This window comes from Eucalyptus grandis, chromosome 4 (genome assembly GCF_016545825.1).
Source record: "Eucalyptus grandis isolate ANBG69807.140 chromosome 4, ASM1654582v1, whole genome shotgun sequence".
Classification (NCBI taxonomy): Eukaryota; Viridiplantae; Streptophyta; class Magnoliopsida; order Myrtales; family Myrtaceae; genus Eucalyptus; species Eucalyptus grandis.
Window position 1 is genome coordinate 20131454 of NC_052615.1, and position 19525 is coordinate 20150978.

The 19525-nt window shown below is 40.0% G+C and overlaps 1 long non-coding RNA gene across 1 annotated transcript; it reads left to right on the forward strand.

Annotated features, from left to right (window-relative positions):
- The first annotated feature begins 3206 nt into the window (after positions 1-3206).
- On the forward strand, positions 3207-5247 carry LOC108956474. Its single transcript, XR_001982656.2, has 2 exons — positions 3207-3539; positions 4820-5247. It is a non-coding gene; the product is annotated as an uncharacterized LOC108956474 (long non-coding RNA).
- The last annotated feature ends 14278 nt before the right edge of the window (positions 5248-19525 follow it).

The following is a 19525-nucleotide window of genomic DNA, read 5'->3' on the forward strand; positions in this document are numbered from 1 at the left end:
ACACGACATTCTCGGTCGAGCGTCGCGCGCAGCCTCGCGTCCGACCGTCCTCGCCTCTGTCCTTCTGTCCTTTTCTTCCTGTTTGTCGCGAAGCCAGCGGCCAACGGCAGGGAAGGAGGAGATAAGAGGAGAGGGCCGGGCCGGGGAAACATAAAAGAAGAAGTGGGCTGGGCCGGCTCACGTGGGGTAAAAGAAAAGGGAAAATGAAGGAGGTACTGGGCTAGGGCTGGCCCTAGCCCCGCCCGGATGCTTTCTCTCTCTCTCTCTCTCTCTCGGTTTAAAAAAAAAAATATTTAAATTAAAATATTTCCATTTTTTAATTTTTAATTTATTTTTTAATACTAGTAATGCTAATGCTCCTAATGTCTATATGCGATGCAATTTAATGAAAACACGATACATGTTAATGAAAATTAGTTAGTTTACTCTTTACTTCTTCTTTTTTAGAGACTAGCTCTTAATTTTCTACGCGATTAAGTTCTAAGTAAAAGAAGAAAAATTTAGGTGTTAACAATAAGGAAAATGATAGTGAAAGAATTAACTGCATAAAAACCTCACTTAGTGAACTCTTTCAACAAGATGGCGGCTCGGGTGCAATGAACAAAATGCTAGTGGCACCAACTTTACCGGCTCAAAATTACAGGGCAAGTACATGAGATGATTCTCATGCATACCATAAAGAGCCACTATCGTGTTTAGGGAGCAACACATTTCAGTAGTAGAGGAAACTGCAACTTTAGGCTCGATATTAACTAAGCTGAAATGAATCAACATAAACTATTCAAGTAACATAAAAAAAAATTGTACACTTATGAGTTTTAGATGCATTCCTTTCTCTAATTGAAAGATGAGATTGTGTCCAAGAATTTCAAGAAGTTTCACCATCTGCTTTTTGATTTACACGGACGTAAATCTATTTCCCCTCCATATGATTAAAACTAAAGTCAGCAGGATTGAGTTGTTGTCCTAATATTTATGTTGAGTAGGGCTTTCAGAACCTGTACCTTATAGAGAAGACAATTGATGTTGTTGATTCGTAAAATTAGGTCCATTGGCATATTTGAAGTCACCATACTGCAAACGTTCGTGAAAAACAAACATTTCAATTAGCAGTAGAATCGATTTTCCCAAAAAAGAAGTATCTCAATTTTTTGCACCATCTGTGCCTTGTAGCTTCTTCTGTGTAAAACGTGTCTGGCCTTTTAATATGAAGTGAAACAAAGAGAGCAGGCAGAGTTCGCAGCTCTATGCATGGAACTGTGTGCGGTATGATGTGTTTAATAGCCCATTCGATTCGAAATATTCGTCTGCTGCCTTCATGCTGAGAGCATGTGGAGGTCGCAGCTTTATGCATGGAGCTGTGGGTGGATGTGTATTCGAAATATTCGTCTGCCTTTATGTAAATCAATCATCGTAACATCAATCGTAAATTGACCATAAACGGAAAAAGGAAAGGGCGATGAGAGCATGTTAACGTTAGAATCTTTAAAAATTAAACACCCCTTCATTTAACAATTTTAAGTTTTTACAACATTTAATAGTGCTCCCACTAAATCTTTCATACATCGAATAGAAGGTCCTGAATCCAAATCTTTACGGACCTTTATTTGTCTCAATTATTATATACTTATATGCTTAATCATAGCCAAAGATTCAGCCTACATGTGAGAGGGACTAGTAGAAAATTGTTAAGTATTGACCATGCCTTTACCTAATAGATTAATCTTTTTACATAACACATAGGTTGTGTTGATTGTGAGCTAGACTCTTTTGGCGGGACTTGGTTCGGTTCCTAATAAATATACCTTATCATATGAGCCCAACGACTTCTCATAAAATCAAATGATGTCAACTATGAAACGTGCATGTGCTAGGCTCCGCTCATTAAAATCTGCTCAAATCAAAGTGTTTCTCGAGATGAAGTTGCCACAAGGCAAGTAATCCAAGCCTGCTCATGTCATCCATGAATTCAGCAAAGACTAAATCAATAGGACCATATAAATTCCTAATTTAAAGCTAACTATCTCTGCCTTGTCCTTTTGTTACGACATTTGTGGGAGGAAAATGGCGACCAAGCGTTCGGCAAGTCGAAGCAATTCTTCTTTTATGATCCCAAAACGAATATGAATTGCTATTTAATCAGTTTTTCCGTCTATGGCAGACAAATCGAGGGGCGAGAGAAGTGGGAACGAACTTGCTTGATTGATCTAAATGTGGACTGTGAACGTGAGCGTTGAGAAACGGAACTCTGTTGAGGAAGATCTGTTGAGCTGCCTTGACTAATTTGAAAAGCACGCAGGCACTTTGGCGACTCCATGGCTTGCGAGTCCTCATCTTCAGACCGAGTTTTTTAATTTCCTTGGGAGGCCTCCGTCTTTCAGCTACAGAAGGTGATGCGACTGTGAAATCATATTATTATGTTATCCAGAACGAAGATGTAAACTAAGCATCATACCAGGTTGAGCCTCCTTCGCGGAGCAGTGACTGTCGAAACCATGTGTCTTACACTTGCAGTGTTGTGCTATGCCACCAAAGCAAAGCAACGATTGATGATTCAAAAATGACTTATGTCTGGAGTCAAAGCGATAGAATCAACTAGCTCAGTCTGACAGGGTTGCTTTCTGCTGGTGTTCTGGAAAATGCAGCAGCCCTGGTATAATGTGCTTGTTTACTGAGAATGGCTGGTGCAAATGTATGAACTTTCAAGAACTTGCCTCTGATTTTATGGGCTTTTCCGTGCGGCCGTGCCAATATTTACTATGTTTCACATGCTCATAAATCGATATAAATGTAAACAGAGTCGCTTGTTTCAGAGAGTTCCATGAATTTGCTGCAAGATTCCCCGTTTGAATGTACATTTGAACCTGAAAGATTTCATTATAGATGGACATCACTTTTTCCATTGCATGTACGTATCAAATATCAACAAGCAAATCTCCTAGCTTATAGATTTAGGAGAGATGCTTTTCTATCCTGGGATCAAGTGCCGGTTGAGCAGAAAATGGCAGGTAAATCGCGGATTAGGACGTAACATAAAATGTTAAATCAAAGAAGGCAGCGATTTTCATGGAATGATTATTGGGCTGTGTGCAAACAAGCAAATTCAATGTTGTCCTCGATTATAATAGCCAAAAAAGGATTGACGCTTTTAAATATCCCATTGATAAGGTTGTCGTCGAGGCTCTAGAGCAAGAAGTCCAAGTTCTTGAATATCCTTTACAAGAACCGGAGGATTTTAAGCTTGAGGAAGAATAACAAGATGAGTAGGTTTTCTATAACGACAGAACTTATTTTTCAATTTAGATCCAGACATGCTGACGCCTGAATTTTTGTCGATTATTGAAATTTTCATTCTAAAAAAAATAACTAAAATAAAAAAGAAAAAGAAAGGAAGACTAGGTTTTAAAAAAAAAAAAAAAAAAAAGGAAAAACTTCCAATCGAGCGTGGGGCGTCAGTCTCACTAAAGACGCTGGGTTGGCTTCCGTTCCATCGTCATCGTCTCCGGCGACTTCTCCCTCCGATTTGATCGCTGCTCAAGGTATTTTTGTTGATTTAAGCCACCTCCTTTGATAATATTGTGGTCGTATTGGTTTTAAATCGCTAACTACGATGCCCGCCATGTGTTCGTTGAAATGCCTGAGTGAAATTCGCGTGGCAAATCTCAGGAGTCTTATCATGCTTAGCATCTGGATTGGTTGTTGTTCGGTACAGGCGTTTAAAATTCCCGTCATGCGTCATTTTGCGTAACTGAGTTAGTCGTTGAAGCACGTTCACGGGATTGAAGTTTGTGTTCGCTGGTTGTGGAAGCAAGTCGAGAAAGGTCTTGAGTGAGTTTACCTGTATAACGTTTGTGTATTGGTTTTTGTAGTAAGATGTATGAACGTAAGGTCCGAAACACTCTCTGCATTGCTTATTTCGCAAGTGAAAATTGAGTTTGAAGTCCATGTGCTTATTTGCTTGAACTGTGAATTGAAACTATTCTTCACCGATATGATTTAAACCTTTTCTAGAAGCATCTGGCTTGAAATGTTGCATAAGTATCGCGTGGAGAATCGTTTTCTATCTGCTCACCATTTGTTTGACGAAATGCATAAGTCAGATTCGCCATTGTTAGCTTGTGTTATCGATCATTTGGAAAGCAATCCATCATGCCTCAGCTGATTTTTGTTCAAAAATTCTAACTACTTGTGGTGTTTGCTAGTCCATTCCCTGTCAACCGAGATTTTCCTTCACTTAATGATGATCTGATTTTATCGTCTTTGAGTACTTTACTGACCACCCCTTTCCACTATTGTGTCCATTCTATGTGACTCAATGGAGATTAGCAGTGGTTCCCGGTGAGAAATATGGTTTCAAATGACTGATACACATGACGATTTTCCAGTAAATTTCATTAGCCGCATTCCAGTTTCTACGTTCTCTTCCTGTGCATATCGGTACTGCTTGGTTTGTAATTGTTGAACGTTTAGTGGTTAATGGCAGTGGAAGTGAGGGTTAACGGCGGTGGCCGAAGATGATAGTTCACTGGGGTTATCCGGTGGCATAGGAACATGCTATGGTCAATTCATCTTAAATTTGGACATCATGCTCCAAATTGATGTGCCCAAAAGTTGCTAAAAACAAGCCTGACTTTTCTGGTTGTGATTTGAGGATTTCTATGAGACGTAACTTTAATGCGAATTTGAAGCCACTGATCACGTTAGCATATACTTTTGTATGCTGAGTTGAAAGAGGAAATCCATGTTAATTATGCTGTACTTGTTAGGAAGAGTTCCATATCCCATTTACTGAGTTCCCATACTGTTTGGAATTGGTCAGCATCTGCAGTAGTGATGAGCCCAAAGTTGTTTTGGAGAAACCACAATTGATGAAGATGAAGTTAGACTTCTCGCTAAGGTGAAGATTTGTTGATTATGGCTTGAAGTTAATCCCGATTATTTTGAAATTTGATCCAAATTGAATTGCAAGGAAACTCAGGCCGTATTAGGAGGACTTTGCCAGGATTGTGGGTGATGTAAAAAGGAAAAATAATTTCCTACAAGACTGCTTTTTTATAGAAGATGAAGTCATGTTGACATCACATATGGGCTCATAATTTTTTTGCATATAAATACTCTTGTTGAGCGCATAGATAGTGTGCTTAACATGTGTGAAAATTTGGAAATTATAGATAGCCATCATCCAAGAAAGTGGCGGTGTAATAAAACTCATTTCTTGTGATTGATTCTTATGGGTTTTTGTTTTTATTTTGGATTGGGAAACACTTATGATTCTAATCTCCTCTTTGCTAATTATAATGGAACCATCTCGTCAATCTCTCTACATATAGTAGGCACAATGTCAAACCATTCGAGTTTTATTTTTGCAATTCATTTCTTGTTCAAATCAATTTTTTTTTTTTTTTTTTTTGTACACTTCTGCGTTAGTCATAATATATCACATCTTAAAGGTAGAGGTGACAATATGGGTCTCAAATCCATTGCCTTCGCCCAACAATGAAACCACTGTCCTGACCACTCTGTAGGCCTCTAGGCCCTTTGTGCATGTATGCTCCGGGCATGCATGTGCGAGAGCTACAAGTCATGCTTTTTGTTTTCACTGCGTCGAGTTGACATTAGAACCTGGAAGATCGTGGGAACGAGATGTTTGGTAGCACCGACAACTGTGAAAACTGCCTCATTGACAAAGATCGGGGCCTGAGCAATGATGGCAAGCATCTTAACAGAACTTGGAGCAGGCATGTCAACAGATCCTGGAGCAGCCATTCGGTTTGATGCGGTTGACTATGGACGCCGTTACGAACTGACTTTGAGTCCTAGGGCTGGAGAGATACCTAGGTGGGGACAAAGAAGTTGTGTCGTGGGAAAGGGATCTCTAGGGGTTTGAGGGGCATAAACAGTATGCTGGTCGACACAGAAGGTGTGGATGTGATGGCTCGCGATTATTATGACAGACCAGAGGTTCCTTATTTAATGGATTTTTTAAGCCCGAAAATTTTACTGCAGATGGAGATCATCTTTTGCACTGCATGTATATTTCCAAAGATCGACGAGCAAACATCATAGCTTGTAGATTGAAGGTAGATGCTTTTTATGGGGTCAAGTGCAGCTTGAGAGGAAAATAGCAGGTCGATTAGAACGTGGCATAAAACGTGAAGTCAGTTAAGCTGCGTTTTTTCGTGGATTGATGATCGAGCTGAACAACCCAGCTTCATGTTATTCTCGATAACAACAACCAAAAAGCAATTGACGCTTCTCCTATAATTGCCGTTGATACGGATGTTGAGCCTCAAGAGCAAGCAAGAAGTGCAAGTTTTCGAATTCCCTCCTTAAGAACTGGAGGAGTTGGAGGATTTTGGACTTGAGGAAGAATCTCAGGATGAACATGTCTTTCATGATGATGGAGAGATGATTTTAGAGAAAAGCCCCTCCCATGTTGATCTGAATTCAGATACAAATGAGATATAAGTGCAAAAATTTGAAGCGGTTAAAAATGGAAAGAGCAGAAAAATCAACTATTGATTTCATTGTGACAGGCAATTGGAAAAATCAATTGATGGATAGATCTTGCAGTTCGGTTGGGATCTTTTCTTAAAGCAAGAAATTGTGATTGAACCTGCAGATATTGTTCCAAATTCCAAGAGGATTCTAGAACATATGCTTTATTACATAATCCGACATATCAAAAACTTGAGGTTAAGCTTTTTTCTAATGAAGGAAGAATGATGCCAGATGCCTTAAACTTGGATTTACGTGTTTTATTTGATGAATTTAGAATAGTGAAATCTGATATTTCCTTCTTTACGTAAGTTGGTTTAAGATATTCACTTAGTATATAATACTTTAGTTTATTGTTTCTATCATTTTAACTTTTTTTAATGAGTTGATATATTTTATTTTTTATTGGAAGATACCATAGGATCCAGTTGGTTTTTAAGGTTTAGCTAGGCTTTTGTTATATTCGCAGGTTTTTTTTTCTCGGTTACTTTATCTAGTAACAATTAGAGAAAGGGTTGCAACTGTATTAACTTCTTATGTTTTATAGGATCATGCAGTTAGCCTCTTTCTAGAAATAAAAAACCTAAAGAGATTTCTATCTATGCATTTTGTGTGCATATACTTCGGGCATTCATATTTGCAAGTTGCAACTTAGTGCTTTTTATTTCCACCGCATTGAAGTTGAATTAGGAAAATAAAGCTATTTGAAGTCTCGGTTTCAAGCAAAGATAAAAGGCCTCTCGGGATCAGGGGATTAATAGATGAGTCCATTACATGCAACTGATAAAAAAGGAGTCTAGTTATAGCCAACCTCAAGACTAGAAACATAAATTACATTGCACACGGGAGAAGAATACTTTAGAGTAAATAAGACTCGCCAACCATTTCCGATCCTTCAATTCAAGGAAGTTGCCGGCGCGTCTCTCTGCGGCAACCCTTTGGAGTGGGTATTTGTATTGGTTGTATTTCCACGAAAAGAACAAGGGGACAATCAACACGACAGCCAGCAAGATCGTATAAATCTCCACCATGCAGGCTCCTGCTAGCGCATCGGATTTCGGAAATTCGGTCATGAAGGTACCAAAGTAGGCTTCACCGACAAATAACGTCAACAAGTAAACCATGAGAGTGTGGGGGAAAAGTGCCAAAAAGTTCTAAAACTTTTGATTTTGTGTCAATTTAGTCCTAAACCTTTTTTTGGTGCCGATTTAGTCCTAAACATTTTTATGTTGTGCCAATTCAATCCTTTTCGGCCAATTTTGGCTGGATTTTGCTGACTGGACGCTGGCCGGCTGACGTGGCCTAGTCGGCGCCGACATGTACAATTTTTAATAATATTTTAATATTTTTGAATATTTTTGAATATTTTTTTTTTTTTTATTTTTTCTCTTTTTATTTTTATTCTTTTATTTATTCTTTTTCTTTTTTCTTCTCATCTTCTCCCTCCAGCTGGTCGCTAGAGCTCAGCGACTGGCCAGAGGTGACGGCCGGCAAGGTCCACCTTGCTGGCCACCTTGCTGGCCACCTCGCCAATGGCCGCGAGGGCGACCTCGCGCTGAGCGGGCGAGGCTTGCCCTTGCCGGATCTGGCGAGGATCAAGCCTTGCCCATGGCCGGCGAGGGTGAGCCTCGCCCGCTGGCGCGAGGCTGCCCTCACGGCCGGGGTGGCGAGGCTCGCACTCGCCAGATCTGGCAAAGGTCGAGCCTCGCCCATGGCCAGCGAGGGTTAGCCCCGCCAGCTCGACGCGAGGCCAGCTGGACTCCTCCCGGCTCCGTTCTCCGATCCCAATCTCGCCCTAGAAATTTCCTCCCTCCTCCGCTCGTTGTCATCATCGTCTCTAGGGTTTACGGGAGCTCGAGGTGTCTTCGGTCGTGTGGCTCCGGCCCCGGATTTTCGCTGTTTCTCTCGCGGCGGCGATTCGTCGAGGGTGGGGGTTTTGTGATTCCTAGGGTTCTCCGAGGCAGCTGGCCTCGCGCCAGGCGGCGGGGCTCGCCCTCGCCGACCATGGGCGAGGCTCGACCCTTGCTAGATCCGGCGAGGGTGAGCCTCGCCACCCGGGCCGCGAGGGTAGCCTCATGCCGGGCGGGCGAGGCTTGCCCTCACCGGATCTGGTGAGGTCGAGCCTCTCTGGCCATTGGCGAGGTGGCCGGCGAGGTTGACCTCGCCAACTGTCGCCTCTAGCCGGCCGCCGAGCTCCGGTGATCGGTTGGAGGAAGAAGATGAGAAGAAAAAGAAAAAGAATAAAGAAAAGAATAAAAATAAAAGAGAAAAAAATAAAATAAAAATAAAATCAATATTTAAAAATATTAAAATATTATTAAAAATTGTACACGTCAGCGCCGATCAGGCCACGTCAGCCGGTCAGCATTCAATCAGCAAAATCTGGCCAAAATGGGCCGGAAAGGACTAAATTGGCACAACGTAAAAAGATGTAAGACTAAATCGACACCAAAAAAAGGTTTAAGACTAAATCAGCACAAAGCCAAAAAGTTTAGAACTTTTTTGGCACTTTTCCTGAGTGTGGGGCAATAGGGGAATAGCAGTGATTCAGATTGTGATGATGGAGATCATGAAAATCGTCATGTTAAGGGCCATGAACATGTATAATTTTGGGCCAAAAGCTTTAAGATTAAATTGGTAAATTAAAAAGTTTATAACTGAATTGAATCCGTCTAATATGTTTAGGACTTTTTTGATAATTTCTAGGAGAGTGACACTCAACAATACTGAAAAGAAAAAAAAAATTATAAATCATTTGCCGAGGATTAATTAGACTTCTTCTATTAATTTAAATTAGTGTTCATACCATGTAAAATCCCTTATACCTTTTGTCTTTTAGCATATTGTATTCGAAATATCCGTCTGCCTTTGTGTAAATAAAATAAGATAAGGTAATCAAACAATCAATTATTAATTGACCTATGAATTGAAAAAAGGAATGCATGTGGAACCACATGCAAAAGCTTCCTTTTTCTCTTTCCTTTTTTCTGAATGCTCTGGAGGCCCGAGAATTATAAAAGATCAAGGATGATACGAGACTGAAATTGAGTTTTGTATGTCTACGTCATTTACAAGACAAACTACTTCTTGTATTTTCTTCTGGTTTTGGTGTTAGTCTTGCAATATGTCAGCTCCTCTTTGTATTTTTACTATGCTATTATGTATACAAAGGATGTGTTACCATGTCTTTCTCCCGTTTTGGAGACACAAAAGGTAATCTACTTTGCATACTTGACTAATTAAAAGCATCTTCAGTCTTGACTAATGATTTATCTCCAAAAAAAAAAAAAAAAATGGTAAAATCTTGACTACAAGCGAAACTCGGGATCTAGTTTTATGGAAGTGGGAATTCCTGTTAAGACCATCTACCGGCTTTGTATTATTGATAGCAAACAAAAAGATGACATAAAGTCCTTAGGCAAAGCCAACTCGATGTTGTCTTTGCAAGCACCACAAATATATCTCTTATACTTCCTTGATCATAACGTAGATGATTTATTTCAGATTGAAATGGTAGAAATAGAAATAGATTTAGTTTGGCACACAAAAGCCGACTTAATAGTACCTAATTATAATACAATATGTCTGTTCAAAGTTTTATTAACCTCCTTTTTTCCTTCTTTAATTTTTTTTGGGGTCACTAGTAAACTTTACAGATCTTAAAAGAAGAGGAAACGGGATTTGTTTGCCGATTCTACCGGACTACTTTTTCATATTCAGCTTTCCCGCATCAAAAAAGAATTTTCTATGTTCGTGTTCACAAGCATCATGGTCTGCGCCATATGCATTTCTGAGAGAGATTCTTGAGGTCGTCGTTAGAAATCTTCCATTTCGAGGCAGATTTATTTTTTTTTTTGTCTTATCATGATACGTTTTTTTTTTTCAGATGATGCTGGCGCAGATAAATATTAAACAAATTGTCACACTGAAATATGTGCATATATTTGGGTCGATATAAGCTCGTAACAAGGCTACTTATGAATACCAAGAGAAAGCCAAATTAAATGATTTGTGGGTAGGGAAGTTACAAATGTTAGGTCAGACAACGAATTATATATGTTTGTGGACTTGCGCGTGCATCACCTAGCTAGATTAGGTAATGTTAAGAGTTATCGCCAACCAAATTTGATTTCACTCAATTCAATTGAGCACCAAAAACTTAAGACTAGTAGAATGCTCCTTAGAATTTGAGCTATGAATCTTCTAGAAATCAAAGACAATATATTTCTGAGTGTATCGATGCGGGAGGAGGGAATGAATCAAGTGTTGCCCAAGATCGTTCAAAAACAATAACCCTGCTTGCCCTGTCCCTAAAGGCTCCAATAACCGACCCTATACAAGTACTAGCAAAGGGAAGTGGAGCTGTAGGGGCACGAACTGAGATGCTCTTATTCCATGTAATAGACATACCTATAGGAGCCGCTACATTAATAGGCACGAGAGAGAGAAAAGACAGCTGACGGTCGGAGCATATGGACGCACTTAATCATCATTTAATTTCATGGGATATACTTGTATAATTTAATATGGCTTTACTCGCATAATAGTTATTTGGGTACTATGAGGATAATAATCTATTGTGAGTTATAAAATTCTTAAAGAAGTGGGTCTCACAGCAATTAATAATTAATTGTAATTTGATTTTTTGTGATCTAGAATAGACTATTATTTTCATAGTACATTAAAGACTGTCACGCAATCATTTTTCAACCTAATAAACACGCAGTGCGGCGGTGAAAATTTATATATCATTACCACTAAAATTGGACATTATAGAGGAGTGTAAACTAGAGTCAAGTTTTTCATCAATGTGACGTTGGATCACGCATTAAAAAATCTCTCTATCTCTCGCTCTTCCGTGTTTATTATGCGCATAGGTGCTTTCAACCTGCCATGGGGAGAGGGGGAAGACCGTGATTCGATCGGGAGAGAGGGGGAAGAGGGGCACACGTTCAAGGTTCAAACCTTCACTGCCGCTTCTTACCTTCTCTCATTGCCTACGATACCACCGTCATGACCACTGTGCAGGCATCAAGAGATTTCTCTCTAGGTCCTTCTTGCATGGATACTCTGGGCTTGCTTGTGTGGGTTGATAGTAAAAACTGGAAGATCGTGGGAACGAGGTGTTTGGTAACAACGACAGTTGTGAGAACTGCCTCATTGACAAAGATCGGAGCACGGGCTTTGATGGCGAGCATCTCAACAAAACCTGAAGCAGCAATTCGGCTTGATGCGGTTGACTATGGACACCGTTGCGAACTGACTTTGAATTCTGGGGCTGGAGAGAAATCTAGGTGGGGACAACGAAAGAGTGCCGTGAGAAAATTGAGCCGAGGGCCAACCATTCGATGAACCAATTTCAGCGGTCCAAGGTAATGGGATGTCCTGTTTATCCAAAGGCTTCATATTCAAGCGGAAAGGATTTCGAAGAGTTCGACGGGCATAAACAGTATGTCGATCGCTACAAAAGGCGTGGATGTGATGGGTGAAATTATTATGACAGACCAAAGGTCGACATGGTGGAGCCTATCATGAAGATCGCCACGAAGAATTGTGACCATTACCATTGTCTCAGAGAGTTCCATGAATTCCCTGCAGGGTTCCTTATTTAATGGATTTTTTTTAACCCTGAAAGGTTTTCTAGCAGATGTAGATCATCTTTTTCACTGCACGTATATTTCCACGAATTGACGAGCAAACCTCTTAGCTTGTAGATTGAAGGGAGATGCTTTTTATTTTTGTGAGACCAAATGCAGGTTAAGGGGATAAAAGCAGGTGAAGCCCCGATTAGAACATGACATAAAATGTGAAATCTGTTAAGGCGGCGATTTTCATGGATTGATGATCGAGCTGAGCAAGCCAAATTCATGTCATCCTCAATAACGACAACCAGAAAACATCTAACGCTTCTATAATTGTCGTAGATAAGGCTGTCGTTGAGCCTCAAGAACTAGAGGTGGAAGTTTTTGAATTCCATCTTTCAGAACTGGAGGATTTGGGGGATTTTGAGCTTGAGGAAGTATCTCAGGAGAGTATGTCTTCCATGACGAAGGAGAGAAAATTTAACAGAAAAGCCCCTCCCATGTTGATCTGAAATTTAGATACAAATGAGATTTGGGCGGAGAAATCGGTAGCGATAGAAAATGGAAAGATGGACAGAAGAACAAAATTTGATTTCATTATGACAGGCAATGGGAAAAATCAATTGATGGATCGATCATGCAAAGTTCGGTTGCAATCTTATCTTAAAGGATGAAATTTTGATTGATTCTGTAGATATGGTTACAAATCCAAGAGGATTTTAACACATGCTTTATTGGATAAACTGACATTTCAAAAGCTTAAGATTGAGATTTTATTTCTAATAAAGGGAGAATGATGCCAGATAATGATGCCGGTCTTTTACTTGATGAATTTAGTATAGTAAAATTTGATATTTCCTTCTTTACGTAAGTTGGCTAAGGATATTCACATACTATATTGTGTATGAGTTTATTATTTCTATCATTTCAACATTGATGGTTTTATTAGTGATGGGCTTAAGGCCCGTCCGCCCATGTTGGGCCTAAAAGCCCAGCCCATAGGAATAGGGCCCGTGGATGGAGGGACGTATAAAAGGGATGAGAGAGAGGGATAACGTACCTTTTGGAAATCAACGTACGTACGTCTTCTCCCGCACGCTCTCTCTCTCACCAAAAAGAAAAGAAAAACAGTAAGCGTTTTCCTTCCCCTCAAGGCGTCATCGGATCGAACAGGGCCAGATTCTCTTCCTCTTATCGGTGTCGGTGTCTAATCTGTGGCTAACAAGGTATGCTCGAATCCGTGGTGTGCTTTAGAATCGGTGATACGTGTTTTTCCCGGGCTTGTCTTCCGCATTGCTTTAGGGGTTCGATTTAGTGTCGAATCCACTTTTTGGGGATCTGTTATCCCCAACATTGGTATCAGAGCCCTAGTTCACGTTTTCCCGACCTGTTTGATGTTTTTTGATTGATTTTTTCGCGAAAATTTTTGGCCGTACAAATCGGGGCGAGAAATCCTGACACCCAAGCGCTGTTCGTCAATTTTTTCGAGTTTTGGTGACTCGAAATCGATTTATGAAAACATAGGGTGAAAGGGCTGTCGAGGCGAGTCCGGCGACATGTTGTGCGCCGCCGAGCAACGCCGCACGCGCCCACACATGCGGCCAGAAGGCGCTGTGCATGGGCGCGACGCGCCCGAAGCGTTGGCTCGGCTAGCGCGTGCGGCACACGCGCCGATCGGCGAACCGGCACGTGCGCGCCGCCGGCCGGCGAATCGGCATGCGCCGGTCGACGGACCGACGCGTGCTGACGTCAGCATGACGTCACCCAATGGTCGGTAACCGCTGGGATGACGTTAGCGCCAACGACGGTTGGCCGGGCGGTCACCGGCCGGCGATCCGACCCGACCCGACCCGCTGACGCTTGGCACGGGCATGGCACGTGCCGGATGACGTCTGCGTGACGTCAGCCCGCGCACGCGCGCGGCACGTGCGTTCGGTTCGTTCCACCCGACCCGACCGGCCTAACCGACCCGACAGGCCCAACTGATCCGACTGGTCCGACAACCGATGACTTGATCGTTGACCGTTGACCATTGACTATTGACCGTTGACAAAAAAAAAAGAATTTGTTTCTTTTTCATTTATGTCTGTATGTGTTAGAGGTAATCCATTTTTCATTCTGCATTTGTTGCATGAATCATGGAAAATTATGTATTTTCCATTGTGTTTATTGTGGATTATAAGTGATTCATTTTTATTTTTTTTTGGTTCTGCATTTGTTGCAGGAACTATGATGCGTTATGCAAGGATACCTGCAATCCCGAGAATGAACGAAGGAAGAGCTAGACTTAAAAGGCTGATGAAAGAGTTAGCTGATTGTCAGTGGCTTGATGGTGATTTAGTATCACACATAGTCAAGGTCAATCAGATGATACAGGAAATCATCTGGAATGGTTATCTTATGCTGGATTTTGAGAAGGTGCCGGCTTTGATGAACACTCTTCCACCTGAATGGCAAGCAGTGTTACATCGGCTATAGGAGGTCAACGTAGTCCCGGGTTATAGGAGGCTAGTGGAAGCTTTTGTAAGAGAGTACTATACGATTGAGTTGGCCAAAACTTCAACCCTTAGATTGAGTGCCACTTGGCGTAGAGTAAATGTGCATTGGTGGCAACATGAAAGCTCTCCAAAAGTTTTTCCATGGTTGGCAAATGTGCCTTCAGTTTTCTCAGATGTTTTGATTAATAGATTAGAAGGGACATTCCCTATTTATTTCTTAGATTAGTTTGAGATATTTTTTTTTTTGGTGTGAATATCTCTTTCTATGTTGATATTTCTTTTTGGACATATTACTTAGTATAATGAATTGTTGTATTAGTTGAAAGCATTATTATTTTATTGGATGTTAATTATCTGTTGCTTTCTGTTAATTGTTGATTGATGTGGGTAGTTAGCTGTGGGTAGTTATAGAAGTTTTTGTAAATTCATAAAATTTATTTTGCATAAGACAATTATATTAATGATAGTTTTAAGTTAGGATTTTTGGAGGATGATTGGAAACATAGTGACCTTTTGATTCTGAAACCTTACTTGAAATTATTCATTGATATGATGGGTCTGTGCAAAGTGGATGCATAAATGATAGGCATTAATTATTCGTGCATATATGTCTGATGTGTTCAGATTGATGGTTTCAGCAACTAAGAACGTAATTGCTAAAATGAACGACAACAATTGTGAAATATTGAAAATGAAGATTCAATATGTGCTAGAAAAGCAAGAAACACTAGAAGCTCTTGACCATGTTATGGAAGATCTTGAGGATGCTGTGCGCCACCTTGAGCTGGTAGAGGACCGCTTGATGGCATGTGAGCCGAAAATAGATATTTGCAATGCTGGTTCTAGCTCAGAAAGGGCTTTGAGCTCTAAGCGCAAGTGTATTGATTCGTTCAATATGTGGGAATGCAAAGGATCAAGTCCTTATTGCAAGAGATCAAGAGTTAACCAACACAAGAGAGGAAAACGTCCTCAAGTGAAGAAAATGTCAAGGGTGAAGTGTTACAATTGTGACAATAGAGGTCACTATGCTCGCGACTGTCGTGAGCCAAAGAAGGTATACACCTCTTGTACATTTGAGAACTTTGCTTTTGTGTCAAGTTCTGCTTTATAGACTGAATACAATCCTTTGTGGACTGTAGATTCAGGAGCGACAGACCATGTAGCGAAGGATAGAGAATCCATCGTAGAATTTTGACGAGTACCAACTGGAACTAAGTGGATCTATGTGGGAAACAACTCCAGAGCTAAAGTGAAAGGGATTGGCACCTGCCAACTGAACATGTGTGGTGGGCACACCTTGTTCCTACATGATGTTCTATATGCTCTGGAGATTCGTCGAAATTTAAGTATCTGTTTTGATGTTGGTTAAGCTTGGTTTTAGTGTGAACTTCCGTAATAGCAGTGTAGATTTGTATTTGGATACAAACTACTATGGTTGTAGTCACTTTTTGGATGGTTTTATTATACTAAATGTTGACTGTGGTGATGTCAATATTTGTTATTCCCTTGTTTCACGTCTTCTACTTAATATGATAATGATGTGATTAATGTGGCATGCTAGACTTGGCCATATTGGCCAACAACGTATGAATAGATCGGCCAAAGAGGGTTTGTTGGGCAATATTGAAAAAGTCGATTTGCCAATATATGAGCATTGCCTAGTAGGGAAAACGACAAGGAAACCATTTGGAAAAGATAAAAGAGCTGAATTTCCTCTGCATTTAATCCATTCTGATGTCTGTGGTTCAATGAAAGTGAAAGGAAGGCATGGGGCTGTTTATTTCATCACTTTTATAGATGATTATACTCGATTCGGATAAGTTGTTTCAAAAGGTTTATGAACCTGGTAGAAAATCAATTAGACAAGAAAATAAAAGCATTGAGATCCGATCGAGGTCGAGAATATTTATCTGATGAGTTCAGAAAATTATGTGATGAAAAAGGAATAGAAAGACAGTTGTCTATTCCATATACTCCTCAACAAAATGGTGTTGTGGAAGAGAAGAAACAGAACCCTACTGGAAATGGTTAGGTCCATGATGGCGCATGCTAACTTACCTATTACTTTTTGGAGTGATGCGTTATTAACTGCTGCCTATATACTTAACCGGGTGCCTTCCAAATCAGTTACTTCCACTCCATATGAGTTATGGATAGGTAGAAAATCAGACTTAAGTTTTCTTAAGCCATGGGTTGTGCTGCCTATACTCATGAGTCCTCTCACAAGTTTGGGAAATTGGGTCCCAAAGGAAAGAAGAGTATTTTAATGAGATACTCCGAACACTTGAAAGGGTATGTGTTCATAGGTGAGTAGGAAAGTGGAAGTATAACCGAATTTGAATTACGGGATGTCACATTCTTAGTGGATAAATTTCCTAAGAAGGGCAAAATAGGGGAAGACTACTCCCTATTTGAAACATTGGATCAAGATAATGATATTAGTGGAGTTCGTCCAAATGGGAGTAATATGAGAAGTGATGAATTGAATTCAACTCATTCTCAATTGCAACCACATGATGAGATGATGTCATCATTATCCAATCCAAGTGGGAGCATGATGGGGAATGATGTGCTAAGTGTACAATCTCCCATATAGCGAACAAGTTGCCAAAGTATTCCCCGTTGACGTTTTGACATTGAACGGGAAACTTTTATAATTGCTCCACGAGATAAGGATGAGCCAAGAAATATTAAGAGGCTCTGAATTGCCATAGTAAGAAAAAATGGATTTATGCAATGAAAGAGGAGATGGAGTCAATGAAATCAAACCAAGTCTGGGAATTGGTTGACCTTCCAAAAGAACGCAAAGCTATTGGGAACAAGTGGGTTCTCAAAATAAAGCGAAAGGTTGATAACTCGATAGAAAGGCATAAGGCTCGCCTTGTGGCGAAGGGGTATAATCAACATGAAGGAATTGATTATGAAGATACATTTTCTCCTGTAGTGAGATTTACCTCGATTCGCATTATTCTGGCAATAGTGGCTAGTATGGATCTTGAGTTACATTAGATGGATGTAAAGACTACTTTCCTCAATGGAGAATTAGAGGAAGAAATATATATAGAACAACCTGCTGGTTTCATAGTGAAAGGCCAGGAAGAAAAGGTATGTTGACTTTTGAGATCGATATATGGCCTCAAGCAGTCATCGAGACAATGGTATATACGTTTTCATAATGCCGTAATGGCATATGATTTTACAATGATTGATGAGGATCATTGTGTATATATCAAAAGATCCAAGGATCAATTTGTGATCATATCATTATATGTTGATGATATACTAATTGTCGGAAGTAATATGGAGTTTGTTAATAATGTCAAGAGTTGGTTGTCTTCCAACTTTGAATTGAAGGATATGGGATTGTAAACCCATAGACACTCCTATTGTAAAAGGTAAAGGATTGAGTCATAGACTGTGTCCAAGGACTCCACAAGAGAAGGAACAAATGAAACATGTTCCTTATGCTAGTGCTGTTGGGAACTTGATGTACGCTATGATGTGTACAAGACCTGACATATGTTTTGTAGTTGGAATGGTGAGCAGATACCAATCCAATCCAGGTTAAGCACGTTAGAAAGCCGTTAAATGAATACTAAGGTATCTAAAGGGGACTGCTGATTATATGCTGAGTTATTAAGGAAATGATCTGCAACTCAAAGGCTATTCTGATGCTCATTGGGGAGGTGATTTAAATGAAAGGAAATTTACCTCTGGGTTTGTTTTCTTACCGAATAATGGCACCATATGTTGGAGCAATAAGAAACAAAAGTGTATAGCCTTGTCCATGATAGAAGTTGAGTTCGTGGCATTATCAGCAGCAGTATAAGAAGGTGTTTGGCTTAAGAGATTTTTTGGATCATTTAGGTGTTATTGGAAGTGCTGCAGATTTATTGTTGGTTAATTGCGATAGCCAAGCAAGAAAAGCGTACACCAAAGATCCAAAATTTCATGGCAAGACCAAACATATAGATACCAAGTATACTCTTGTCAAGGATATGATTGCACGAAAAGATGTGAACTTAGAGTACATACTACGCATAGAATGGTAGTAGATCCTATGACAAAGCCAATACCTAGAGATGTGTTTTGTTGCCATATGAAATCTCTAGGATTGCGTAGAGGCTGATGTACTGAATATTGTAATTTCCCTATGTGTTCACATTTGATGAATTTGTGTTTTCATCATTGATGCCTATGAATCTTTGTTTGATCTTTATGCATCTTAATGCTCAGTGCAATACTTTAAGTTGAGAAAGTATGTCCGATAGATAAAAGATTAGCCCATTCACACGGATAATCGCCTCTATTTGTTGTGTGATAAATAGAGATGAGACTGTTTTTAAACTTATTATCTAGGTGATAATCGAGAGCTCAAGCTTAAAATACATATGTCGCCTTAACTGAGTGTTAAGATGATGACATAATACTTACTATGTCCGAAAGTAAAATACCCCACATATTTTACTTTATCTGTCTAAGATGTCAGATGTGAGTTTTGATGAATTTTGTAAATGAGTAGATACGTGAACTCAAGTTAGACATTGGGTATGTTTGAACTATCATATGTACAGAATTGAAAGGTGTAGACATACGCTCCATGGGAAATGAGTTAATACCGTAATACGTATTTCATACTATGTATGCATGAGCCGACCAATAAGAGTGGTAAAAAGTTTGATCTCAACTTTTATGACGTGTGAGACTCTTGAGGAAAAGAGTTCCTCAATTTTAGTACCCTCATGACTTTTACTTATTCTCAAGGTTTCTATTTAGTGTTTGCTATCTTAGGATGTTGCCAATGGTCATGAGTTGATTCGATCTAATGGGACATTTCTAGAAAAAGCAAGCGGAACTGAAATTGAGAGTTTGAAGGAAATAGGAAGATCGATTTTGGGAATCACATTATAGTTTTGTATTCACTGGTCGACCAATTATGACTGTCTT